Raw genomic sequence first — 22,536 nt, 5'->3', positions numbered from 1 at the left:
ACAAGTATTGAGACAGTGAAGGGAAGGAGAGTTCAACAATCCCAGAGTATATTACCCAAGGGAGGAATCTAAAGACCAGTGTCACTAACAGCTGAGAAGGAGGGCATAGGATTGTGTGGGAGAGGATTTCACTGGAGTGTCAAGGAGTTGACCCAGTGATAACTCCAAGTTCAATTCACTTCCGAGGAGAGATTATGGGCTGTACAAGGGCTCTAGGGGCTTTCTGTATCTATTTATAGACTCCTATGATTGCTTTAGCCTGTCTGTATCCATTTATAAGCACCTGCTAGCCCTCTGAGGGGCAGATAGATAGGTGGTATAGTAGATGGAGTTCTGGGCTTAGAATCAGGAAAACTCATCTTCGTGAGTTCAAATGCAGCCTCAGACATTTACCAGCTGTGTGACCCTGGGCAAATCACTTCACCCTGTTTGCCTTGGTTCCTCATCTGTAAAATGAGCTGGAGAAGGAAATAGCAAAACACTCCAGTGTCTTTGCCAAGACAACCCCAGATGGGGTCACGGAGAGTTGGACATGACTGAACAACAACAAAAGTCCTTTGAATCTTCTGCGTTTTCTATAGGGCAAAACAAAGGCTATCCTCTTCCCATATTGTTACTTTGAGGGATGATATGGGAGCTAGGGATCCTGTTACACATATTTCAAAAAATATAGACATGAGTTATTCCTAAAGTATCTTGGGGGATTTTGCTCCCATCCCTCCAAGGTCTACTCTAGATTACAGCAATGAACAAAAAGAGAAGAGAAAATGACCTTGGGTTGGCCCCCCAGGGTCAGACCTGGTCTTGGGAAACTCAGAGTCTTGGGGTGGTCCTGGGTTGAGACTTAAAGTGAACATATTAGTTTCTTGTGACAGACAAACCTGCCACAAAAACTTCACTAAAATCATTTGGTGTTATTTACATTGAAAATCTAATGGCAGGTAGGTGGTGCATCAGATAAAACACTAGGCCTGGAGTCAAGAAGATCTGGGTTGGAATCCAACTTCAGACACTAGCTTTGTGACCTGGGTAAGTCACTTTTCCCCTGTCTGCCTCAGTTTCTACAACTGTAAAATAGGGATAGTAACAGCCCCAACCTCCCAGGGTTGTTGTAAAGAACAAGTAAGATAATATTTGGGTTTTTTTAAAAAAGCATTTAGCATAGTACCTGGTCCATCCTAGGCATTTTATAAATACTTGCTTCCTTTCCTTTCTTCCACAACTGTTGACAAGGATTTTATTTTTTGAAATCCTCCTCTTCCTTCAAAGCTTAATTCAGACACTAATTTTTCCATGACGTTTTCTCTGATTCCCTCAGCACAAAGTGATTTCTGCCACCCCAAAATTTTAATAACACTTTCTGGACCCCTTCTTTATACTTATCACATCCTTTTTCATATTTTAGTTATTTATGTGTCTTTGCTATTATCCTTTGGGACTATAAGCTCCTTGGGGGCTGAGACCATTATTGTTCCTAGCATGGTGCCTTGTACATAGTAGGTACTCAGTAAATATTTGCTAAATATAATTCTTAGGGTATGAATGACGTGTTAATGCCATGCAGAGACAGCTATAGTCACTTTCCACATAAGTGAGGAGATAGCATTAATCTTCACTGGAAGAGTGAATGAATATACAAACATGGAAGGCACAGCAACTATCTGGCAGAGATAGGACGGTGATAAACACTATTAAATTTCATGGGTGAATGAAAAAAGAGATGGTTAGATAGTTGACAAAACAAGCCAGGCCAGGCTACTTTCCCACAGAATTACAAATCTCAGAGTTGTGAGAGACCTCAGGCTGTCTAGTCCGATTTGTGCCTATGTACAAATCCCATCTAAAACTTCTCCAAAAAATAGTAGTCTGGCCTTTGCTTGAAGACATTTGGTAAAAAAGAGCCCTCCACCTCCCGAAGGCAGCCTATTATACTTTCAGATAACTGTTTGGCAGTGCTTTGGTTTTTTTTTTGTTACATTAAGCTTCAATCTCCCAGATGACCAAATAAGTCATCAAGATTTCCAGACTCATGGACAGAAATCTCAGAAAAGAAGACATTCGTAAAAGACTTAATAGGATAAGTAATATCTTGGTCAAGATGAGAGAAGATGAGGGTAAAATTGAGCAACTAGCTGACATGGTTCTTCCTATTAGCTGAAAACAGGTGCTAAGACAAATGCCCAAACACCCTTTGGGATAGTCTAATGCTGGTAGCATTTTATGCACCAGCATACAATTGAATCATCCATAAAGGTGACAAAAAAGGAAAATGACAAATGTTGGAGAAGCTATGGGAAAACAGGCACATAGGGTACAACTCTAGTGGAGCCATGAATTGGTCCAGCCATTCTGGAAATCAATTTAGACCTGTGCCCCCCAAATTATTAAATTGCACATACTCTTGACCCAGTGATACCACTACCAGGCCCATACCCCAAATAGATTAAAGAAAGAAAAAAAAATTTATAGCAACACTTTTTGTAGTGACAAATAACTGGAAACTAAGAAAGTACCTCTAAATTGGGGAATGGTTGAGCAAATGAAGGTACATAAATGTAATGGAATACTATTGTACTCTAAGAAATTATGAAAAAAAAAGCAGTTTCAGAGAAATCTGGAAAGATTTGCATGAACTGATGTAAAATGAAGGGAGCAGAACCAAACAAATAATTTACACAGTAACAACAACATTGTAAAGACAAACAACTTTGAAAGACTTGAGGGCTCTGGTCAACATAATAACCAAACAAAATTCTACAGAACTTGTGAGGAAGCATGCTACCCACCTCCTAAGAAAAGCAATGCAGAAGGCACATGAGAAATACATTTTGGGGGCTTGGCCACTGTGGGTATTTGTTTTGCTTGACTATGTATATATGTATAAGGGTATCATTTTTCTTTTTTCTTTTCCAGTAAGGGATAAGGAAGTAGAAGAGAAAAAAAAACAATATTTGTTAATTGAAAGTAAATTATAATCTTTTAAAAAACAAACTATTTCTTAAGCATCAGAATGGTAGAGGAAACAGGGATTCAGACATTCCAGAAGAAACAATGGAGAAGCTTGGACAACATCTCATGAGGAAGGGCCTAAGAGCAGGAAATAGGATTCATAGGGTCAGAGCCCAGGGGGCATTAGCCAGTTTGGTGAGGAGATGAAGAAGGCAGATTCATTCAGAAGCCAAAAGGGATGAACCTAGAACTCAAACAGGAAAGTACATTGTTTCTCCACAGTGCCCAAGCAGGTTAAGGGCAATAGGCTAGCCCTGGACTGATGGATGGAAGCAGGGGAAACTACAAGGAACATTGGAAAAAATACAATTACTTTAAACCTGTGCCAAGCTAACTGAGTAATGTGAGACTGTCTGAACTGCCTTATTTGTAGTAAGGGCACGATGGACAACTATCTTTTAGCATGCAATGAACAGGATGGGAAAAGGGTTACCACTGGAGACTAGGAGAAGATGTACATAGCCCCTGAGCCCCATAAGGGACCCCTTCCCAGCTATACCTGGGTCCGCAGTACTGTCAGAACAAGAACCTACCTTCAATCCTACTGACTTACCAATTTCACAGGAAGTTGCACCCACTTCTCTGTTTGCACCTATAGGTCTCAATCTGTCCATATTTTAGCTCTGTTAATAACATAAGGAGCTTCTGGCTAAGGTAGACATTAGCTTATAATCAGCTAAAGACTATAGCATTTTGATCGCCGATCTCTCCATATGACTTACTCATCTGCTTGGCTTTCTTTTAACTTGTGACTTAGCTCTCCTGACCTCTGACAAGTAGGCATTCTCTTTAGCTCTCCCAGTCCTAGCTATTGACCTCTGCTTTACCACCATCCATGGGTCAGAGGGGACAGAAGATGGTGGATTTAGAAATCTTCCCTCTTTTTATCACTGAGTAGTAGCATTAGAAAATTAGCAAAGGGAACGACAGGAGAGCAGAAAGAATGATGGAGGTAGAAAAGTCTTCAATCTTTTTATTTAAGGAGCAGTCCTTGCTTCCCTCTGCTAGGATGGAGAGGATCCATTTTATAACAGCAGTGCTTAATTTTAAAAATCTTTTATATCATTATTTTAAAAATAATAATAATAGCTAACACTTACACAATGCTTACTCTGTGCCAGGCACTTAGCTTTACGATTATTATCTCATCTGGTCCTGACAACAACTCTGGGAGGTAGCTGCTCTTATTGTCCTAAGTTTACACATGAGGACACTGAGGCAAACAGGGGCCGTACGACTTGCCCAGGGGTCACATAGCTGCTAAGCGTCTGAGGCCGGATCTGAATTCAGTCGTCATGACTCCAGGCCCAGCACTCTATCCACTGTATCACCTAGACACCAAAATCTATTCTCTCTTTCTTTGTTCTCCTCCCATTGGAAAAAGAAAAAAAAAAACTAAAAAGAAAAACCCCTGTGGCAAATATTCATAGTCAAGCAAAAGAAAGGCCCCCATTGGCTGTGCCTGAAAATGTATGTTCCATTACGCACCTTGAGTCATCACCTTTCTGTCAGTAGCAGGGCACCATGCTTCATTATTAGTCCTTTGGAATACCATTTGGTTGTTGAGTTGATCCTTATGTACAAATGAGTCATTTACATCTTTCTTTGATCTCTTTGGGGTATAGGCCTAGTAACGGTATTGCTAGGTCAAAGGGAATGCATAGTTTAGTCATTTGGGGGATATAGTTCCTAATTACGGGCAGCTAGGTGGCACACTGGGTAGCGTGCTGGGCCTGGACTCAGGAAGGCTTATCTTCCTGAGTTTAAATCCAGCCTCAGACACTTTCTAGCTGTGTGACCCTGCAGAAGTCACTTAACCCTGTTTGTCACAGTTTCCCCACCTGTAAAATGAGCTGAAGAAGGAAAACACCCCAGTATCTTTGCCAAGAAAACCCCCAAATGGGGTCACGAAAAATCAGACATGACTGAACAACAACAATGAACTTCCAGATGACATTCCAGAATGCCTACACCAACTGAAACACAATTTCCTGAGAAGCCCTCACAACTCTGCCCCACATTAGTATTAGCTTAGCTGGCTTGACGTTCCCACTCTCCTCTGGCATGGATTACTGCATCTGTTGTTCATATCCACATTCATGGATTCATAAAACAATTTGTATGTTAAAGGATGATCAATATCCTTCCCCCACCCTCAATTAGGTTTTCCCCCAAGAAGCCCCATTGTTTTCCACCTCTACCCTTTTTGGGGTCCAGACCTATCATTTCATTGCCATAAAGAAGCGAGGGTGAGGAAACCCCACCGATTCAGATCAATACTTGCTCTGCAGCCACAGGAAGTAGCATTGGGTTCTGAGAAGTTAAATAATTTACCCAGGGTCACACAGCTAGTAGTATGTGCCAGAGACGGGACTTGAACCCAAGTTTTCTTAAATCTGAGGCTGATTCTCCATCTAATTTGCCATACCAACCTCCCTTGTAAATGTGTAAATACTGCAGGATCCACATTTGCATTTTAGCCCATCAGCTTCTGGACTCTTGTCTGATATAGTGCATACTTCAACCCACAATCACTTTGGAGGGGAAACTGGCATTCATCACATGCTATGGTGAGAATATTGATGTTCTGAGTAAAGCCAAACTTGCTAGTGAAGGAAAATTATTTCATACTGAAGTCAGTTCAATCCAACAAATGTTGGTCGACTATTGACTGGAGCCATAAACCAAGGTGGGGACATTGGGGCTTTTTCCCAAGGTGCTGAAATTTAGAGGGTATTGGCCACTTTTGAACACTTGAAAAAGCATTGAAAAACTGAACTTAGCATCTAGATAACAAGAATAACTGTTAAAATATGAAGCGGTTAGATGATGCCTCCATATTTTAGATTAAGTTCCTCAGTGAATCTCTCAGACCTTCACCCTCCCCACCTCAGTTATCCTAGGTTTGAAAACTTCCTGTCACAAGTCAGCTACTAAGTGTATGCCTCTGCAAGATTCCCACCTCTCAGAGAAAAGGAGACCCTTGGAGCTGAGGTGAGGTTGGGATTTATGGGGTAGGATTTCCTAACCTCCCCCTCTCTCCCCAACACACACATACACATACATACATACATACATACACACACACACACACACACACACACACACACACACACAGAGTTGTTAAAGCTTGCATATGTCTCCAAAGAGAACAGCAGGCCACCTGATAACATGCCACCTTCTTCTGACCAGTAAGCGCAGGCTGCAACTATTATTAAAGTGTCTGTAATTCCTGTGACAAATGAGGAGTGTCTGAAAGACGTGCTATATAGTGGTCTGGGCAATCTCCTGTGTGCGTTCCAGTGAGTGACACATAATAATACCTTGTATTTAGATAGTGCCTTACTCTGAGCAACTCAAATGGCTCTTGAGACATAATCTCATTAATCCTGCCCACAGCCATGAGAGGCCAGTCAGGGACAGGTATTATTTCTCTACCTATCCCCCCCTCCCCAACCCCCACCCCTGTAGCCAGAGAAGGGTATTGAGGCCCAGAGAAATTAAGGTCAGATGGAAAGTCAATGACAAAGATGGCAATCAGACCACAGCCCCCTGATCTAGAATGTTAGCCATTCATCCCCAATACTTACTCAACAGGCTGGTCACCACTAGGGACTTTCCAGGGGCAGGAACAAGAGTCCTGGGTTTTGTGACCGTCTCCTGACCGTCACAAAGGAAGGAAGAAGGAAGTGTGAACATAGCAGATACAGAAATATAAAGATGACTTAAGGAGGAAGGAGGAGGCACAGTGGGGGAAGAGTGAGGTGAACAAGTACCTGTCTAAACAGCTAGGGCTGCTGTGACCCGGATGGACAGAGTCAATGGGCCACACTTCAAGTAACACAGAGAGGATAGATGTGTATTCTTTATTATTCAGAAAAGAAATGAAAAGCAGCGCCTGATGGAGAAGCAGGCTTGGCTGCCACTTTTATGTTTCAAGTTTCATTGGTTTTTAAAATATTCAAAACATAGGCAGCTGGCTGCCTCACCATCATGGCTGCTGTTTATAGTCTTTTCTCCCAGATGTAAATATTCAGGTGCCAGCATTAAACCAAGCAGCAGTATAGACTCATCTTGTTAGAACTAGAAGGAGCCAGCAGATAGAAGTCTAACTAGGGTAAGGTCAGTGGCTCTTTGTCCCAGGGTGCTAAATTTAGAGGTTGCTAACAGTACTTACCTTCCTTCTGCAGCTTAGAATTGATAAGGCCGAGAACTTATTTAGCAAAAATAATTACTTAAAATAAAATCTACCAGTTGGAGGGGCTGGGATGAACTCCTCCCCTACCCAGTCCTTCTTTGCTCTGTCCCTTCCCCAGCCTTGGGGGTTGTTTATGGTATTTGCCCCAGATGCCACAAAATACCTAATGAGGACTCAGCCTCCAGAGAGAGAGGTCAAGTTTAACCCCTTCATTTTATGCGTGAGGACATTGAGGCCCAATAAATCAGTGGCAGAAGCATGTTTAGAAGTCAAATGTCCCCACTCCCAGTGTGGGGATCTTACCACAACACCACACGTTCTCTGGGAGCTCTTGTGATGTGTCTGCCAAATGTGTCCAATAGCCAGGAGTGTTCTGACCCCTGAAAACCTCAGCGCCTTGATTTTATTTCCTCAAAGGTTTCAATAAAAAGCAGCCTGGCACATGAAGAAATCAATTTAGCTTTTCTATGACTGCTGGAATCTGGTAGCCTTCGGAAACAGAATAACATATAAGGGCTTGTGTTCCACATTGGTAAGGGAATCCGGCTTTTTCAATTTAGTGACAGCTGTTCCAGCAAACTTCCTTGTTGATAGGAGCCCTCCAAACTGGGGATTTCCCTCGCTTCCTTCGAGAGAAGTCACAACATGCAAACATAAACAATCCCAATATGTTCAGTAGAGCTGAAGAGTACAATACAGGAGATGCCTCTTTTCCTCTGATCCCCTGAAACATAAATGAGCTTTTAAGCAGGCTAGAATGAGAAAAGCATTTCAGAAGCAGAATGCCTAGATTATAACCCCCTTGAGGGCCAGGATTGTATCATGCACCCACATTGTCTGCACGTCTCAGACTTTCCAGGTCAGACTCAATCTCAGGAAACAAACAAACAAAAAAATGTGCTTTTATTGAGGTTTTGCAATAGGAGTATCCTTTAAGGTTTGAAAAATATCCTCTCTGTTACTTAGGTTTATTATCTTCAGGACCTGCCCACAGGAAGAAGGAAACAAACATTTGCTAAGTGCCTACTCTGCGCCAGGCATTATGCTAAGTGCTTTACAAATATTATCTCATTTGATCTTTGTGACAACCTTGGGAAGAAAGTGCCATTATTATGCCTATTTTACAGATAAGGAAACTGAGGCAGAGAGGTGAAGTGACTTGCCCAGCGTCACACAGCTAGTGAGTGTTTGGGTCCAGATTTGAACTCAGGTCTTCCTGACTCCAAGTCAGCATTCTATCCACTGCGGCCCCTGGCTGTCTTCATGTCCTGCTAGCAAACTATAGCCCAACTGACTGCTGACCAAGGAGAATCAGGATCACCTGACTTGGAGGTGAAAGGGACTACAGCAGCCACCTGGTCCAACCCCCACAACTCACTGAGGCCTGAGTTGGTCAAATGACTTACCCAGAAATAAGATATATAGGCAATGGTGTATAGAAATCTATCTTACCCTACAAGAAAATAGGGGGAAGGGGATAAGAGGGGAGGATGAAAGAAGGGAGGGCAGATTGAAGGAAGGGGTAATCAGAATGCATGCCATCTTGGGGTGGGGGAGGGGAGAGATGGGATGAAAATTTGGAACTCAAAATCTTGTGAAAGTGAATGTTGAAAACTAAAAGTAAATTAATTTTTAAAAATTCACCTGCCCAGGGTCACATAAATAGAAGGAAGCAGAACTAGGATTCAAACCCGGCTTCTTTGATACCAAACCCAGTATTTTCCCATAGTACCTAACTGGGTATTTTCAAAGTGGGACTTTTTTTTACTGTTTTCTCTTTTGGAATGCTAAGGCAATCAAATGCCTTTAATGAGTCTTGCCTTTCAAATGTAATGGCAAATAAAGTGGGACCTTTTGTTGTCTAGAAGTGCTTCTCATCACTGAGGGGATAGGCATCTTTGTCTTTGTTTGAATCAAGAGTTATTGATTGGAAACAATGTATATGATGTGGTGCAAGTGATTAAAGACCTTTCCCACACCCCTTTGGCTAAGTAGGCACTGAGCCCTCAGGGCCCTGAACAAGGTATATGAGCTCTGATGTTGGTGTTTTGCTTTTGGGAGTACACTCATTGGAAGAGTGTTGGTGATTTGGCTAAATGAGACTCTGGGTAGCTATAGGAGCTCCCCACCACTTTGAAAACCCAGATATTGGCACCTCTCTCTCCAGTAACTATGTATGCTATGGTCAGACAGCTAGAAGCCTGTTTGTTGATTTCTGTGTATTATTTGCTCTGTTTATATAATTTCTGCTTGTAATTTCTGTTTGTGTTTTCCCAGAAGATCAGGGTGCTGGCTTTTTCCCCTGAATTAAGTGAATGATATATGTTTAATTAAAGTGAGATTGTTAACCCCTTAAAGTTGCTTTTCTTAGAAAAGCAGATCAAAATACCTATGCTAGCAGCCCTCCTGTGTGCCTTTGTGCTGGTCTTGCCGGTCTTTCACCTCCACAGCAGCTGCTAGCAACTTTGTTGTTACACTCCCCTAAGCAAAAGCAGAAGGAAAGAAATGAGGTTGAGGGAGGACAGCAGCATTTACTCTTTTGTCACCCTTTGGAAGAAACTAGGTAGCGCAGCAGACCTGGAGTCAGGAAGACCTGAGTTCAAATGATGAGGGTACAGTCTCTGGGAACCCCCTTGAACCTGGAATACAGTCTCTGGGAGCCCCCTTGAACTCTCCTTGAATCTTCCAACTGGATCTAGCCTTCCCCTAAGGCCATGGGCCTTGCATTATCATTGGGCCCAAGTCTCTGCCTAGCCTAGCCCTCCACTGTCAGAGCTGCTTCCCACCCTTAATCCTGATCAAAATATCTATACCCTAGCCCAGTTACCCTAGCTCTCTTTTTGTCTCATCTCCAGGTACCCTTCAGCTATTTCCCCCCCTGGAGTCTGACCTCACCTCAGTCACCCCAGTCCACTCTAAACCCCATCTCTAGTCATCCCAGACTACTCAAGGCTAACCTAGATCCCTCCTACAATCTTTGTGTATATAAGTCTCCATGAAGGGGCTCAGATTCAATCCAGCTCAGTAGATTGAATCTGGCCCGCTTGTGAAAACAGGCATCACAAAGGGTGGGATTTCTTAAGACAGACAACCCATTATGGCAAACCCTTAATAGACTATGTCTTTTCCCTTGGCTGAGAAGGCATGAGTCCAATTCTTTTGGCAGGACACAGCAGATCAGTACTTTGGGGTGTTGAGCACCCCTTACCCCAAACCTCTTCATAAATGCAGACTTAGATACTTACTTGCTGTGTGACCCTGGGCAAGTCACTTTACCTCTGTCTGCCTATTTTCTTAACCATAAAATGAGGATAATAATAGAACTTCCTGGGGTTGTTGTGAGGATTAAGTAAGATAATAACTGTAGAGTGCTTAGCACAGTGCCTGGCACATAGTAGCTGCTATATAATCATTATTACCATCTCTTCTTCCTCCATGGCTCTCAGAGTCCTTCAAATCATCAGGCCCGCCTCTCAGTGGCACTTCTCCCTTAAAGACAGACCTTAGAATAGACAGCAGCAGCAGCAATAAGCAGGGGAGATGTTTGGAGGGGCCATGAATGAGGAGATTCATTTTGAACAAAACAGCAACAATAAATAAAAATCCAGGCCCTTTGGGACACTCCACCACAGAGAACTCAGAGGTTATTTTTGTTCATCCCATGAGGTCATTACAAAACTGCAACAGGTCAGTGTTTCTGGCACCTCTTTTCTCCAAGGACTCCAAAAAAGGAGTTGAGGGCTTTTGACCTTAACTCAAGTCAATTAATTTGAGGAAGCTATCTGTAGCTTGTTGCCCTAGCCAGAGATAATAAAGTAACAGATAAGAATATCTAACTAAGACTAAATCAACGAAGAGAAAATCAAATAATGACATTTATCTAGAGATCAGTTGCGTGACCAAATGGCCAGAACTCAAGCCTGAGAAAGAGGAAATCTTAGGGCCTCTTCCCAGCCTTGCCTTGGAGCCTCCAGGCCCATATGTTGGGTCATCATCTCCTGAATGGTCAGAGGGCTATAGATGGAAGAGGAATGCAAGCCCCAGGTATTTTAATTCTGGTTTCATTCATAGATAGTCATTCAATGGTCTGTGTCTTAGATGCAATGGGAACAAATCAAATCAATCAATCAACATTTATTAAGTGCCTACTATGCTCCAGGAAATATGTTAAACTCTGGGGATACAAAAAGAGGCAAAAGACAGTCCCTGACCTCAAGGAGCTTACAATCTAGTGGGGGAAACAACAAACAAATATATATATATATATCTATATATATATATATAGATATATATAGACGTATAGATAGATATAGATAGATTTATATAGATATATATAGATATATAGATGTATAGTAAGCTGTATACAGGATCAATAGGAAATAGTTATGAAAGGGAAGGAACTAGAATTATGTAGGGTTGGGCAAGGCTTCCTGTAGGAAATGGGATTTTAGTTGGTATTTAAAGGAAGCCAGGAAGGTATGTAGGCCTAGCTGAGGTGGGAAAGTATGAAAGCCAGAGAAAATGCCTAGAGCTAAGAGAGTATCTTGTTCATTGAACAGCCAAGAGACCAATATCACTAGATCGAAGAGTATATGGCAAGGAACAAGAAGCAATAAGACTGGAAAGGTGGGAGAGGCTAGGTTATATATATATATTTAATTTAAATTTTACTTTTTCTCAATTACCTGCAAATGAAAAATTTTAATATTGGTTTATTTTTAAATTTTGAGTTCCAAATTCTCTCCCTCCCTCCCCACCCCCCTGCAAAAGGCAAGCAATCCAATATAGATTGTATATGTGCAGTGATGCAAAACATTTCCATATTAGCCATGTCACAAAAGAAAATGCAGACAACAAAAACCAATAATAATTAAGGAAGCTTAAGAAAATATACTTCAATCTATATGCAGACTTCATAAGTTCTTTCTCTAGAGGTGGATAGCATTTTTCATCATAAGTCCTTTGGAATTGTTTTGGATTGTTGTATTGCTGATTCACAGTTGATCATCCTTACAATATTGCTGCTACTGTGTATAATGTTCTCCTGCTTCTGCTTATTTCACTTTGCATCAGTTCATGTAAGTATTCTCAGGTTTTTCTGAAAGCACCCTGCTCATCATTTCTTATAGCACAGTAGTATTCTATGTCAATCATGTGTTCAGCCATTTGAGGGGGCTAGGTTATACAGGGCTTTGAATGACAAATAAGAGCATCTTGTATTTGCTCCTGGAGGTAATAGGGAGACACTGAAGTTTATTGAGGAGGGGGTGTTATATGACATGATCAGACCTGTGCTTTAGGAAAATCATTTTAGTCACTGAATGGAGGTTGGATTGGAGTGGGGAGAGACTTGAGGCATGCAGATCCACCAGCAGGTGTGATATTCTGAGGGCCTGCATTAGAGTGGTAGCAGTATCAGAGGAGAAAAGGGGGTATATTAGAGTCATGATGTAAAGATGAAATCCACAGGCCTTGGCAACAGGTTGGATATTAGGAAGCAGGGTAAGAGAACCTAGTCTGCTCTGCAGTAATTGCAGAAGTCTGGGGAAGGGACACCAATTAACTATTTATAAAGGCTAATTATCTAAGTGTCAAATCATTCAGGCCCTTCCTGCATTTCCTTTTCCTTCCTTCCATTCTCTCCTACTCTTTGAATGGCTAACTGTCCCTCTCTCCTAATCTCTACTAACCGAAAGTCTTCACATCTTTGAAGACCCAGCCTAAAGGCCGTGAAATCTTCCTTTATCCCCTCCCCACTTCCACCTGGACAGTCAGTCATGGTCCCTGCCATCAGCATTCCACATAGCAGTTGCTTTGTGTTAACTGTATCTATTTAAATACAGTTATTTATATCTCCCCTCCCCCCACCTTATGAATTCTGCCTTATTTAATCTCTCCTTAAACCAAGAAGAGCCTTAAGTGATATGGGATTAACGGGACTTTGCTCCAGGGTGCTGGATATGGGGTGGGGCCATTGGCTGCCTAATGGAAAAGTATGCTTCCTCTCCATAGTACAGTGCTACACCAGTCTTCTGCCTCACTTCTCTGTCTTTCATGTGGTTCAGTAGCCGCGGGGCCATCCTGCCCAGGCTGCTGTGGCATTCCTTTCATAGGATCTGCCTTTCCCACCCTTCCCAACCCCCAAAGGAATAAGAATTGGATCATCCCCTCTCCTGACTAGTTACAGCCCTGGATGCCAGCACGCTGCTCAGAAAATTACTTATTTCAATGACCTGCGGCAGTGCAGATGCTTCTTCCCAGAGGATCACAACTTCTCTTTGCCTGAGTAGACAGTTTTCATAAATTGCTACGGCTGAAAAAAATCAGCATCTTGTTACCATCTTCCAGGAGATGGGCTTCTCTGGCCTTACTTAGATTGCTCTGTGGATAAGAGACCCACAGGCTCCTTAGATAACATGTGATGGGGCTATACCCTGCTTACTTGAGTTCTATATAAATTTTTTTCATTTTCTTTTTTTTTTCATTTTTTAAAATAATGGTTTTCCCCCAATTACATGTAAAGACAATTTTTAAGATTCATTAAAAAATTTTTTTTAGTTCCTTATTTTTTCTCTCTCTCCCTCATCTCCCCCTTCCCTGAGACAATAAGCAGTTTGATATAGGTTACACATGTTCAATCGTGGAAAACATATTACCATATTAGTCATGTTGTAAAAGAAGACACAGACCCAAAGGAAAACACACACGCGCGCACACACACACACACACACACACACACACACAGAAAGTGAAAAAGTATATGCTTCGATCTGCATTCAGACTCCATTAGTTTTTTCTCTAGAGGTAGACGGCATTTTTCATCATGAGTCTTTGGAATTGTCTTGGATTATTGTATTGCTGAGAATAGCTAAGTCATTCACAGTCAATTCCTATTCACCACACATTGTTGCTGTTACTACGTACAACATTCTCCTGGTTCTGCTCACTTTGCTTTGCATCAGTTCGTGTAAGTCTTCCCAGGTTTTTCTGAAATCCACCTTCTCATAATTTCTTAAAGCACATTATAGTTACACATTACATCATTCCTTATGGCACATTATAATCATATACCACAACTTGTTCAGCCATTCCCCAATTGATGGGCATCCCCTCAATTTTCAAATCTTTGCCACTACAAAAAGAGCTGCTCTAAACAGTTTTGTACAAATAGGTACTTTGTCCTTTTTTTCCCTAAATTCTCTTTAGGATAGAGACATAGTAGTGGTATTGCTAGATTAAAAGGACATATAGTTTTATAGTATTTTTTGGCATAGTTTCAAATTATTTTCCAGGATGGTTAGATCAGTTCACAACTCCATCAATGTGTTAGTATCTCAATTTTCCCATGTCCCCTCCAACATTTATTATTTTCTTTTCCTGTTATATTAGTCAATCTGATAGGTGTAAGGTGGTACCTCAGATTTGTTTCAATTTGCATTTCTCTAATCAATAGTAATTTAGAGCATTTTTTTTAATATGACTATAGATAGGTGCTCCGTAAATGTTCACTGAAGTCGTAGTTGGCCAGTTCACTACTCTCTCCCACAAAGGAGTGTGAAAGGAGGTAAGCCCCAGCCTGGCATTGGGGCCACCTGTAGGTAGCTCTGGTGAAAGAAATGTTTGAGAGGAAAAGGTTGTAAATAATAGATAAAGCAAGGTCTGGGGATAACTCTAGGTTCAATTTATCCATGCAATCCCTACCCTGAGACAGGTAGGCACTCTAGTGGGCAGTCCTGGACTTGTTGTCAGGAAGACCTACATTCAGATCCTGCCTCAGACATTTTTTTAGCTGTGTGACCCTGGGCATGTCACTTAACCATCTCTTAGACTTTTTCCTTATTTATAAAAATAAGGATAATAACTGTACCTATTTCTCAGGGTTATTGGTAGGATTAAATGAGAGACTACATGGGAAGAGCTTCGAAAACCTTAAAATACTATATAAATGTCAGCTATTATTATCATTAATTACTACTACTGCTTTCCATGGGGATGGATCATTGAGAGTAAACTATAAAGTGGGGAGGGGGGAGAATTCAGTGCTCCTCACAGAGAGAGCTGTGGTTATGGTCTCTAAACAAGGGGTGCGATTGTCGCTTTGGAACAGGATTTCATGCGGTCATGTCTTGTTGAAGTTTTCCTCTTTTGCTTTATCCTGCAGCCAGAAGGAAGGAAGGAAGGCATGGGAGGCTTTAGAAGCCAGAAGCTCAAGGACTTTCGGGGCATCCAAAAATGTCTCCATAGCAAAATGCTCTTCAGAGAAAAAAGCTTCTCACTTAGCATGGAGGCTCATCTCTCACAGCTCTGCAGTCTGTGATCAGCTACAGAATCCTTGGTGTCTCAAAGAGACATTTCCTTGCAGCAGGGAAGGAGAGCCCACAAGGAGCTAACCATCCGGCTCCTGGCAGGAAGCACTCATTGGTACAAGGCAGAGAGACATAAAGTGCACGTCATTCTCCCCATGCCTTCAGGGTGCTGTCTGCCAAACAGACTCCAGTCTCTAAGGCTCAGTGGTTCATTCATTTCACACATGGACAAAGTTCCCAGAGCAGGAGTTCTACTGAAATACTGCCTACCTCAGCCTGGAAATTCAAATTCAATTCACCCTTGGGGCCATCTAATATTTAACTACCAGCTGCTTGTCCCCAAATGAAAGTGGGATAGCAGGAAGAAGTGAGTGAAATGTGAGGAGCTTGGGGATGCATTGGGAGTTGGCTACTTAGTCCCCCCAAAACAACAAGAGAATGGGGCTCCATTCTGCTTTTCTCTCCCTCCCCTTGAGAGTCAACCAAAAGGATTCGGTAAGACAAACTGGGAGGCTTTGCCTGGGTTATACAAGTGTTTAATGAGTTTCAGGACTGGTTTCATTTACTTACAATATTCCAGAGTTTGAGGTTTGTTTTGTTTTTAGATTCCAAGGATTCTGCCTAGATACAAATCTTTCTCCCTCTGGGATCCCTTAATCAGGGTCAGTGTTCTTTTCGGCAAATTCACACAAAACTTAAGTATGGTCATATGGTTATAAGAGCTGCCTCTACATAGCAGGTGTCAAGACATACCTAGACATCAAAGGTTATGTTTTTATACTGAACGATTAAGACCTTAGATGGAAGGATATCAGCATCAGAGATTTTGAGCTGGATGGGTGAGGAAAATGAGTCCTTAAGTGCCTTTCCCAAAGTTGCTCAGGTATCAAGTGGTGGAGCTGGGATTAACCATCATTTCATTTAGCCTCCACATTTTACAGATAAAGAAAAAAGCAAATTCCAATTTATTTGTTGAAGTCATGGGAGGCTGGCACCATGTGTATTCAAGGATTATTAAAGATACTCCCAGAGTATGGAATATCACAGAATCAAAGCTCTGGAAAGTGACAAGTATGAATTTCCTTCCCCAACCAAGAGAATGGAACCAGGGAAAGATAAGTAGAAGTTTTAGAATGAAGGATGTAATTCATGTTCTTGGTAACTCTAGAGTAATAGAAAGAGCCCCAGATTTGGGGAGGTGGGGCAGGCAGGGAGAATCTAATCTCCAATGAATTAGCCGTATCACCCTGAGCAAATCAGTCCACAGACCTGTGTCCTTATATGTAAAATCAAGATGTTGGGACATTTTAGAGTAAGAGAGGAGATACAATACTGTCAGTATCCCTTAGATTTGTTAGGACTGAACTCACAACTTAAATGTAGCAAGTTAATAGCTGATAGAAGGGATTTGTGTGTGTGTGTGCAAATCCATTAACTTGAGCACACTAGAAGCCATTTTGGTAAAAGTTAAAGGAGAAAAGGGCAGCTAGGTGGTGCCATAGTGCATGGAGTGCCATGCCTGGAGTCAGGAAGATTCCTGAGTTCCAATCTGGCCTCAGATACTTACTAGCTATGTGGCCCTGGGCAAGTCATTTTACCCTGCTTGCCCCATTTTCCTCATCTGTAAAATAAGCTGGAGAAGGAAATAGCAAACTGCTCCAGTATCTTTGCCAAGAAAACCCAAAACGGGGTCATGAAGAGTCAGCCACAACTGAAACAAGTGAACAACAAAGAAAAAATGATATTTCTGTGGGAGTGAAGTACAGACTGTCCAGATGGAAAAATTAGATGAGAGTTCTGGACATAGATCACAAAACTGGTACCAACCTAAGATATATTGGTGATTGAGATCTCAACTACTCTGTGTCTGTCCAGGGACTTCTCTGAGCTTGGATTTTAAAAAAAAAAAAAGATTTCTATGATGAGCAGGCAGATTTCAGAAAAACTTGGAAAGACTTACATGAACTGATGCTGAGTGAAGTAAGCAGAACCAGGAGAACATTATACACAGTAACTGTAACATTGTGAGGGGGTGGAGCCAAGATGGCGGCTGGAAAGCAGGGACTTGCTTAAGGTCTCCCCCAGGTCCCTCTAAACATCTATGAAAAATGGCTCTGAACAAATCCTAGAGCTGCAGAACCCATGAAATAGCAGAAGGAAGCAGGGCTCCAGCCCCGGACAGCCTGGATTGTCGCTGGGAAGGGTCTATCGCATGGAGCTGGGAGCAGAGCTGAGCACAGCCCAGCCAGGACCAACCAGACCGGGAGCTGGGCGGAACAGGGTGTAGCTCCCTGAAGCAGTGAGCTGTGGCAGTTACCAGACTTCTCAACCCACAAACACCAAAGACAGCACAGCAGGTTAGTGGGGAAAACTGTTGGGACAGAGTGATAAGAGTTCCGGTTGGCCACCCCCCACTCCCGGTGGTGAGGGAAGTGGTGCAGCTCTGAGGCTGCTTCCAGAGCTACAGCTGCAGTTGCCTCTGGCCCCAGGCCCACCTGGTGAGAGGAATTAAACTGCGGATTAGAGCAGGAGTGCAAAGCCTGCTTTGCCCTGCCTGGATCATGGCTGCAATCCTGGTTGGCAGTTCTTGGGGGAGAAGGAGTGCTGCTGTGGCAGAGCTTGCTGTGTAGAAGTAGCTCTGAAAATAGCAGCACAGCCCCTCAAACTTAGGACAAAGTACTCTCTACTCTACAAGCAGTCATACCCTGGCAAAAAACTCAAGGGTCAAGTAGTTGACTGGGAACATGAACAGGCAGCAAAAATGGACCCAGATTCAGAATCAGACTTTGGAATCTTTTTTTGGTGACAAAAAAGACCGAAGCATACAGCCAGAAGAAGTCAATAAGGTCAAAGAGCCTACATCAAAAGCCTCCAAGAAAAACATGAATTGGTCTCAGGCCATGGAAGAGCTCAAAAAGGATTTGGAAAAGCAAGTTAGAGAAGTAGAGGAAAAAATGGAAAGAGAAATGAGAGTGATGCAAGAAAACCATGAAAAACAAGTCAATGACTTGCTAAAGGAGACCCAAAAAAATACTAAAGAAAATAACACCTTAAAAAATAGACTAACTCAAACGGCAAAAGAGCTCCAAAAAGCCACTGAAGAGAAGAATGCCTTGAAAGGCAGAATTATCCAAATGGAAAAGGAGGTCCAAAAGACCACTGAAGAAAATACTACCTTAAAAATTAGAATGGAGCAAGTGGAAGCCAGTGACTTTATGAGAAATCAAGATATTATAAAACAGAACCAAAGGAATGAAAAAATGGAAGACAATGTGAAATATCTCATTGAAAAAACCACTGACCTGGAAAATAGATACAGGAGAGATAATTTTAAAATTATTGGACTATCTGAAAGCCATGATCAAAAAAAGAGCCTAGATATCATCTTTCAAGAAATTATCAAGGAGAACTGCTCTGATATTCTAGAGCCGCAGGGTAAAATAGAAATTGAAAGAATCTACCACTTGCCTCCTGAAAAAGATCCCAAAAAGAAAACTCCTAGGAATATTGTTGCCAAATTCCAGAGCTCCCAGATCAAGGAGAAAATACTGCAAGCAGCCAGAAAGAAACAATTTGAGTGTTGTGGAAACACAACCAGGATAACACAAGATCTAGCAGCTTCTACATTAAGGGATCGAAGGGCTTGGAATATGATATTCTGGAGATCAAAGGAGCTAGGATTAAAACCAAGAATCACCTACCCAGCAAAACTGAGTATCATGCTCCAAGGCAAAATATGGATTTTCAATAAAATAGAGGACTTTCAATTTTTCTCAGTGAGAAGACCGGAGCTGAATAGAAAATTTGACTTTCAAAAACAAGAATCAGAAGAAGCATGAAAAGGTAAACAAGAAAGAGAAATCATAAGGGACTTACTAAAGTGGAACTGTTTTGTTTACATTCCTACATGAAAAGATGATATGTATAATTCATGGGACCTCAGTATTAGTGTAGCTGAAGGGAATATATGTACATACATACACATACATACATACATACATATATAGACAGAGGGCACAGGGTGAGTTGAATATGAAGGCATGATATCTAAAAAAATAAAATTATATTAAGGGATGAGAGAGGAATATATTGAGAGAAGGAAAAGGAGAGAGATAGAATGAGGTAAATTATCTCACATAAAAGTGGCAAGAAGAAGCAGTTCTGTTGGAAGGGAAAAGGGGACAGGTGAGGGGGAATGAGTGAATCTTGCTCTCATCAGATTTGACTTGAGGAGGGAATAACATACACACTCAATTGGGTATCTTACCCCACAGGAAAGAAGTGGGTAGGGGATGAAAAAGTGGGGGACAATAGAAGGTGGGGCAAATGGGGGAAGAGGTAATCAAAAGCAAACACTTTTGAAAAGGGACTGGGTCATAGGAGAAAATTGAATAAAGGGGGACAGGATAGGAGGGAACAAAATATAGTTAGTCTTTTATAACATGAGTATTGTGGAAGGGTTTTGCATAATGATACACGTGTGACCTACGTCGAATGGCTTGCCTTCTTACAGAAGGTGTGTGGGGAGAGAAGAGGGGAGGGAATTTGGAACTCAAAGTTTTAAAAGCAGATGTTCAAAAAAAAAACGTTGTTTTTGCATGCAACTGGGAAATAAGATATACAGGCAATGGGACATAGAAATCTATCTTGCCCTACAAGAAAGTAAGGGAAAAGGGGATGGTGGGGAGTGGGGTGACAGAAGGGAGGGCTGACTGGGGAATGGGGCAATCAGAATATATGCCATCTTGGAGTGGGGGGGGGAGGGTAGAAACGGGGAGAAAATTTGTAACTCAAAATCTTGTGGAAATCAATGCTGAAAACTAAAAATATTAAATAAATAATAAAATATAAAAAAAACTGTAACATTGTGAGATGATCAACTATGATAAACTTAGCTCTTCTTAGCAATACAATGATCCAAGGTAATTTCAAAAGACTCATTATGGAAAATGCTGACCATATCCAGAGAAAGAACTCTGGAATCTGAATGCAGATGGAAGCATACTATTTTCACTTTTTTTTTGTTTGTTTCAATGATTTTTCACTTTGTTCTGTTCCTTCTTTCATAACATGACTCACGTGAAAATGTATTTTACATGATTGCACACGTATAACCCATATCGGATTGCTTACCATCTTGGGGAGGGTGTAGGGGGAGGGAGAAAAATTTGGAACTCAAAATCTTTCAGAATACGAATGTTGAAAATTGTCTTTACATGTGATTGAAAAAAATAAAATACTACTAAATAAAAAAAGATTTCTAAAAAAAAATTAGAAAAGAGGGCATATCACTAAGGAAAAATTAAAAAGAATAGCCTATAAGGATAGTGTCAGACAGGCCAAAAGCCCAGAGTGCATAGAAGCTTGCAAAAGATGATAATTTTGCTGTATCTTTGAAAGAAATAGCAAGGTGTACATAGTAGACTTGTAGTTTCATGTACAATCATCTTTTTTATTGTACTATGTAATGAAAATTTTTGTTTTATTCCATAAATTAAAAATAAAAACAAAAAAAGATGCTAAGTGTGTTCTTGGGGACCTGGGGGAAGGGTAGCTTTTTTTTAAAACTATGTTTGGATGGAGCAGAACAAGAAAAGGACAGGCCTGCCACTTGGGGCAGATGGTGTAATGTTAACAGACTACAGAGAGAAAGCACAACTACCAAGCTGCTATTTTGCCTTGACTTCAAAGTCAAGGAAAATTGTCTTCATTCTGGAAAGAGCAAGATGGTTAAGAGAAAACCGAAGCCCGTGACACTTCGAAAGCAGCTAACTGGGTCCTCTAAATGATTCCAAATATGCTGGCCTGGATGTTTTAAACAAATCATGGAAATGGTCACTGATCTACTGTCCATGGTCTTTAGGGAATCATAGCATGAAAGGGGACAAAAGGCTGGAGCTATGGACAAACACCCTGATTTTCAAGAATTGGTCATAGCTTCTCCACATTCTTTACTATTTGGAAAATTGGGACATTTGTCCATCCCCAGTCATCTGGTGCAAACTGAATCTTAATTCATAGAAGCAGAATGCCCGGAATGAAGGAGTTAATACTTCCATTGTGATTTGCCCTGAACAGAATACAGGTGGGGTTCAATTCCACATTCTAGGAGGGACATTGATAAACTGGAACACTTTAAGGAGAGTATAACCAGGGTAGTAAGGAAACTGAAAACCATCTCACTGAGCACTGGTGAAGAAAGTAGGGACATTTTGCTTAGAGAAGAAAAGATTTAGGAGATAATGATGTTTTCAAATATTTGAAGGGCTGTCCCATAGAAAAGCAATGATGCTTATTCTGTATGACTCCAAGGGATAGAACTAAGACAAACGAGTTAGAAGATACAGGGGAGCAGATTTTGAATAAACATGATCACACCTGGCCATTAGGGCGGCCCACTAACAGAGAGGGGCTGCTGGACGAGGTAACAAGTTCCCTGTGACTACACGTGTTCAAGCAGAGACAGGATGATAACCTATCCATGCTATTATAGAGGGGTTTCACGTACCAGGTAGGGAGTTGTATTAGAAGAACCCTAAAGGACTCTGGGTCTTCCCATCTGCTCCATAGCTGAACTGTTCTGTTTAATAAAGCAGTCTTTAACTACACCCCGAAAGTCACTATGTATGCCCTTGGAGCCTCCACTGACTCTACTAGTAGGTATCTACCAAAGGCAGAGAGAGAAACCCAGAAGTACACAGATATTTACAGCAGTACTTTTTGTCATATTAAAGACCTGGAAAGAAAATGGATGTCCGTCAACTGGGGAATGGCTGAACAAATTACAGTAAATGAATGGCATGAAATATTATTTTGCCACAAGAAGTGATGAAAGTGAAAGTTTCATAGAATTCTGGGAAGACTTGTATAAACTGATGCAGTGCAAAATGTGCAGAACCAGGAGAACAATTTATACAATATCATAATAATGTGAAAGGAAGGGAATAAGCATTTGTACAGCACCTACTATGTGCTAATCACCACACTAAGTGCTTTGCAAATATTATCTGATTGGAGCCTAAC

The sequence above is a fragment of the Trichosurus vulpecula genome, chromosome 6 (genome assembly GCF_011100635.1).
Source record: "Trichosurus vulpecula isolate mTriVul1 chromosome 6, mTriVul1.pri, whole genome shotgun sequence".
Taxonomy (NCBI): Eukaryota; Metazoa; Chordata; class Mammalia; order Diprotodontia; family Phalangeridae; genus Trichosurus; species Trichosurus vulpecula.
The sequence above is the reverse complement of the archived record's forward strand: the minus strand, read 5'-3'. Positions refer to the sequence as shown.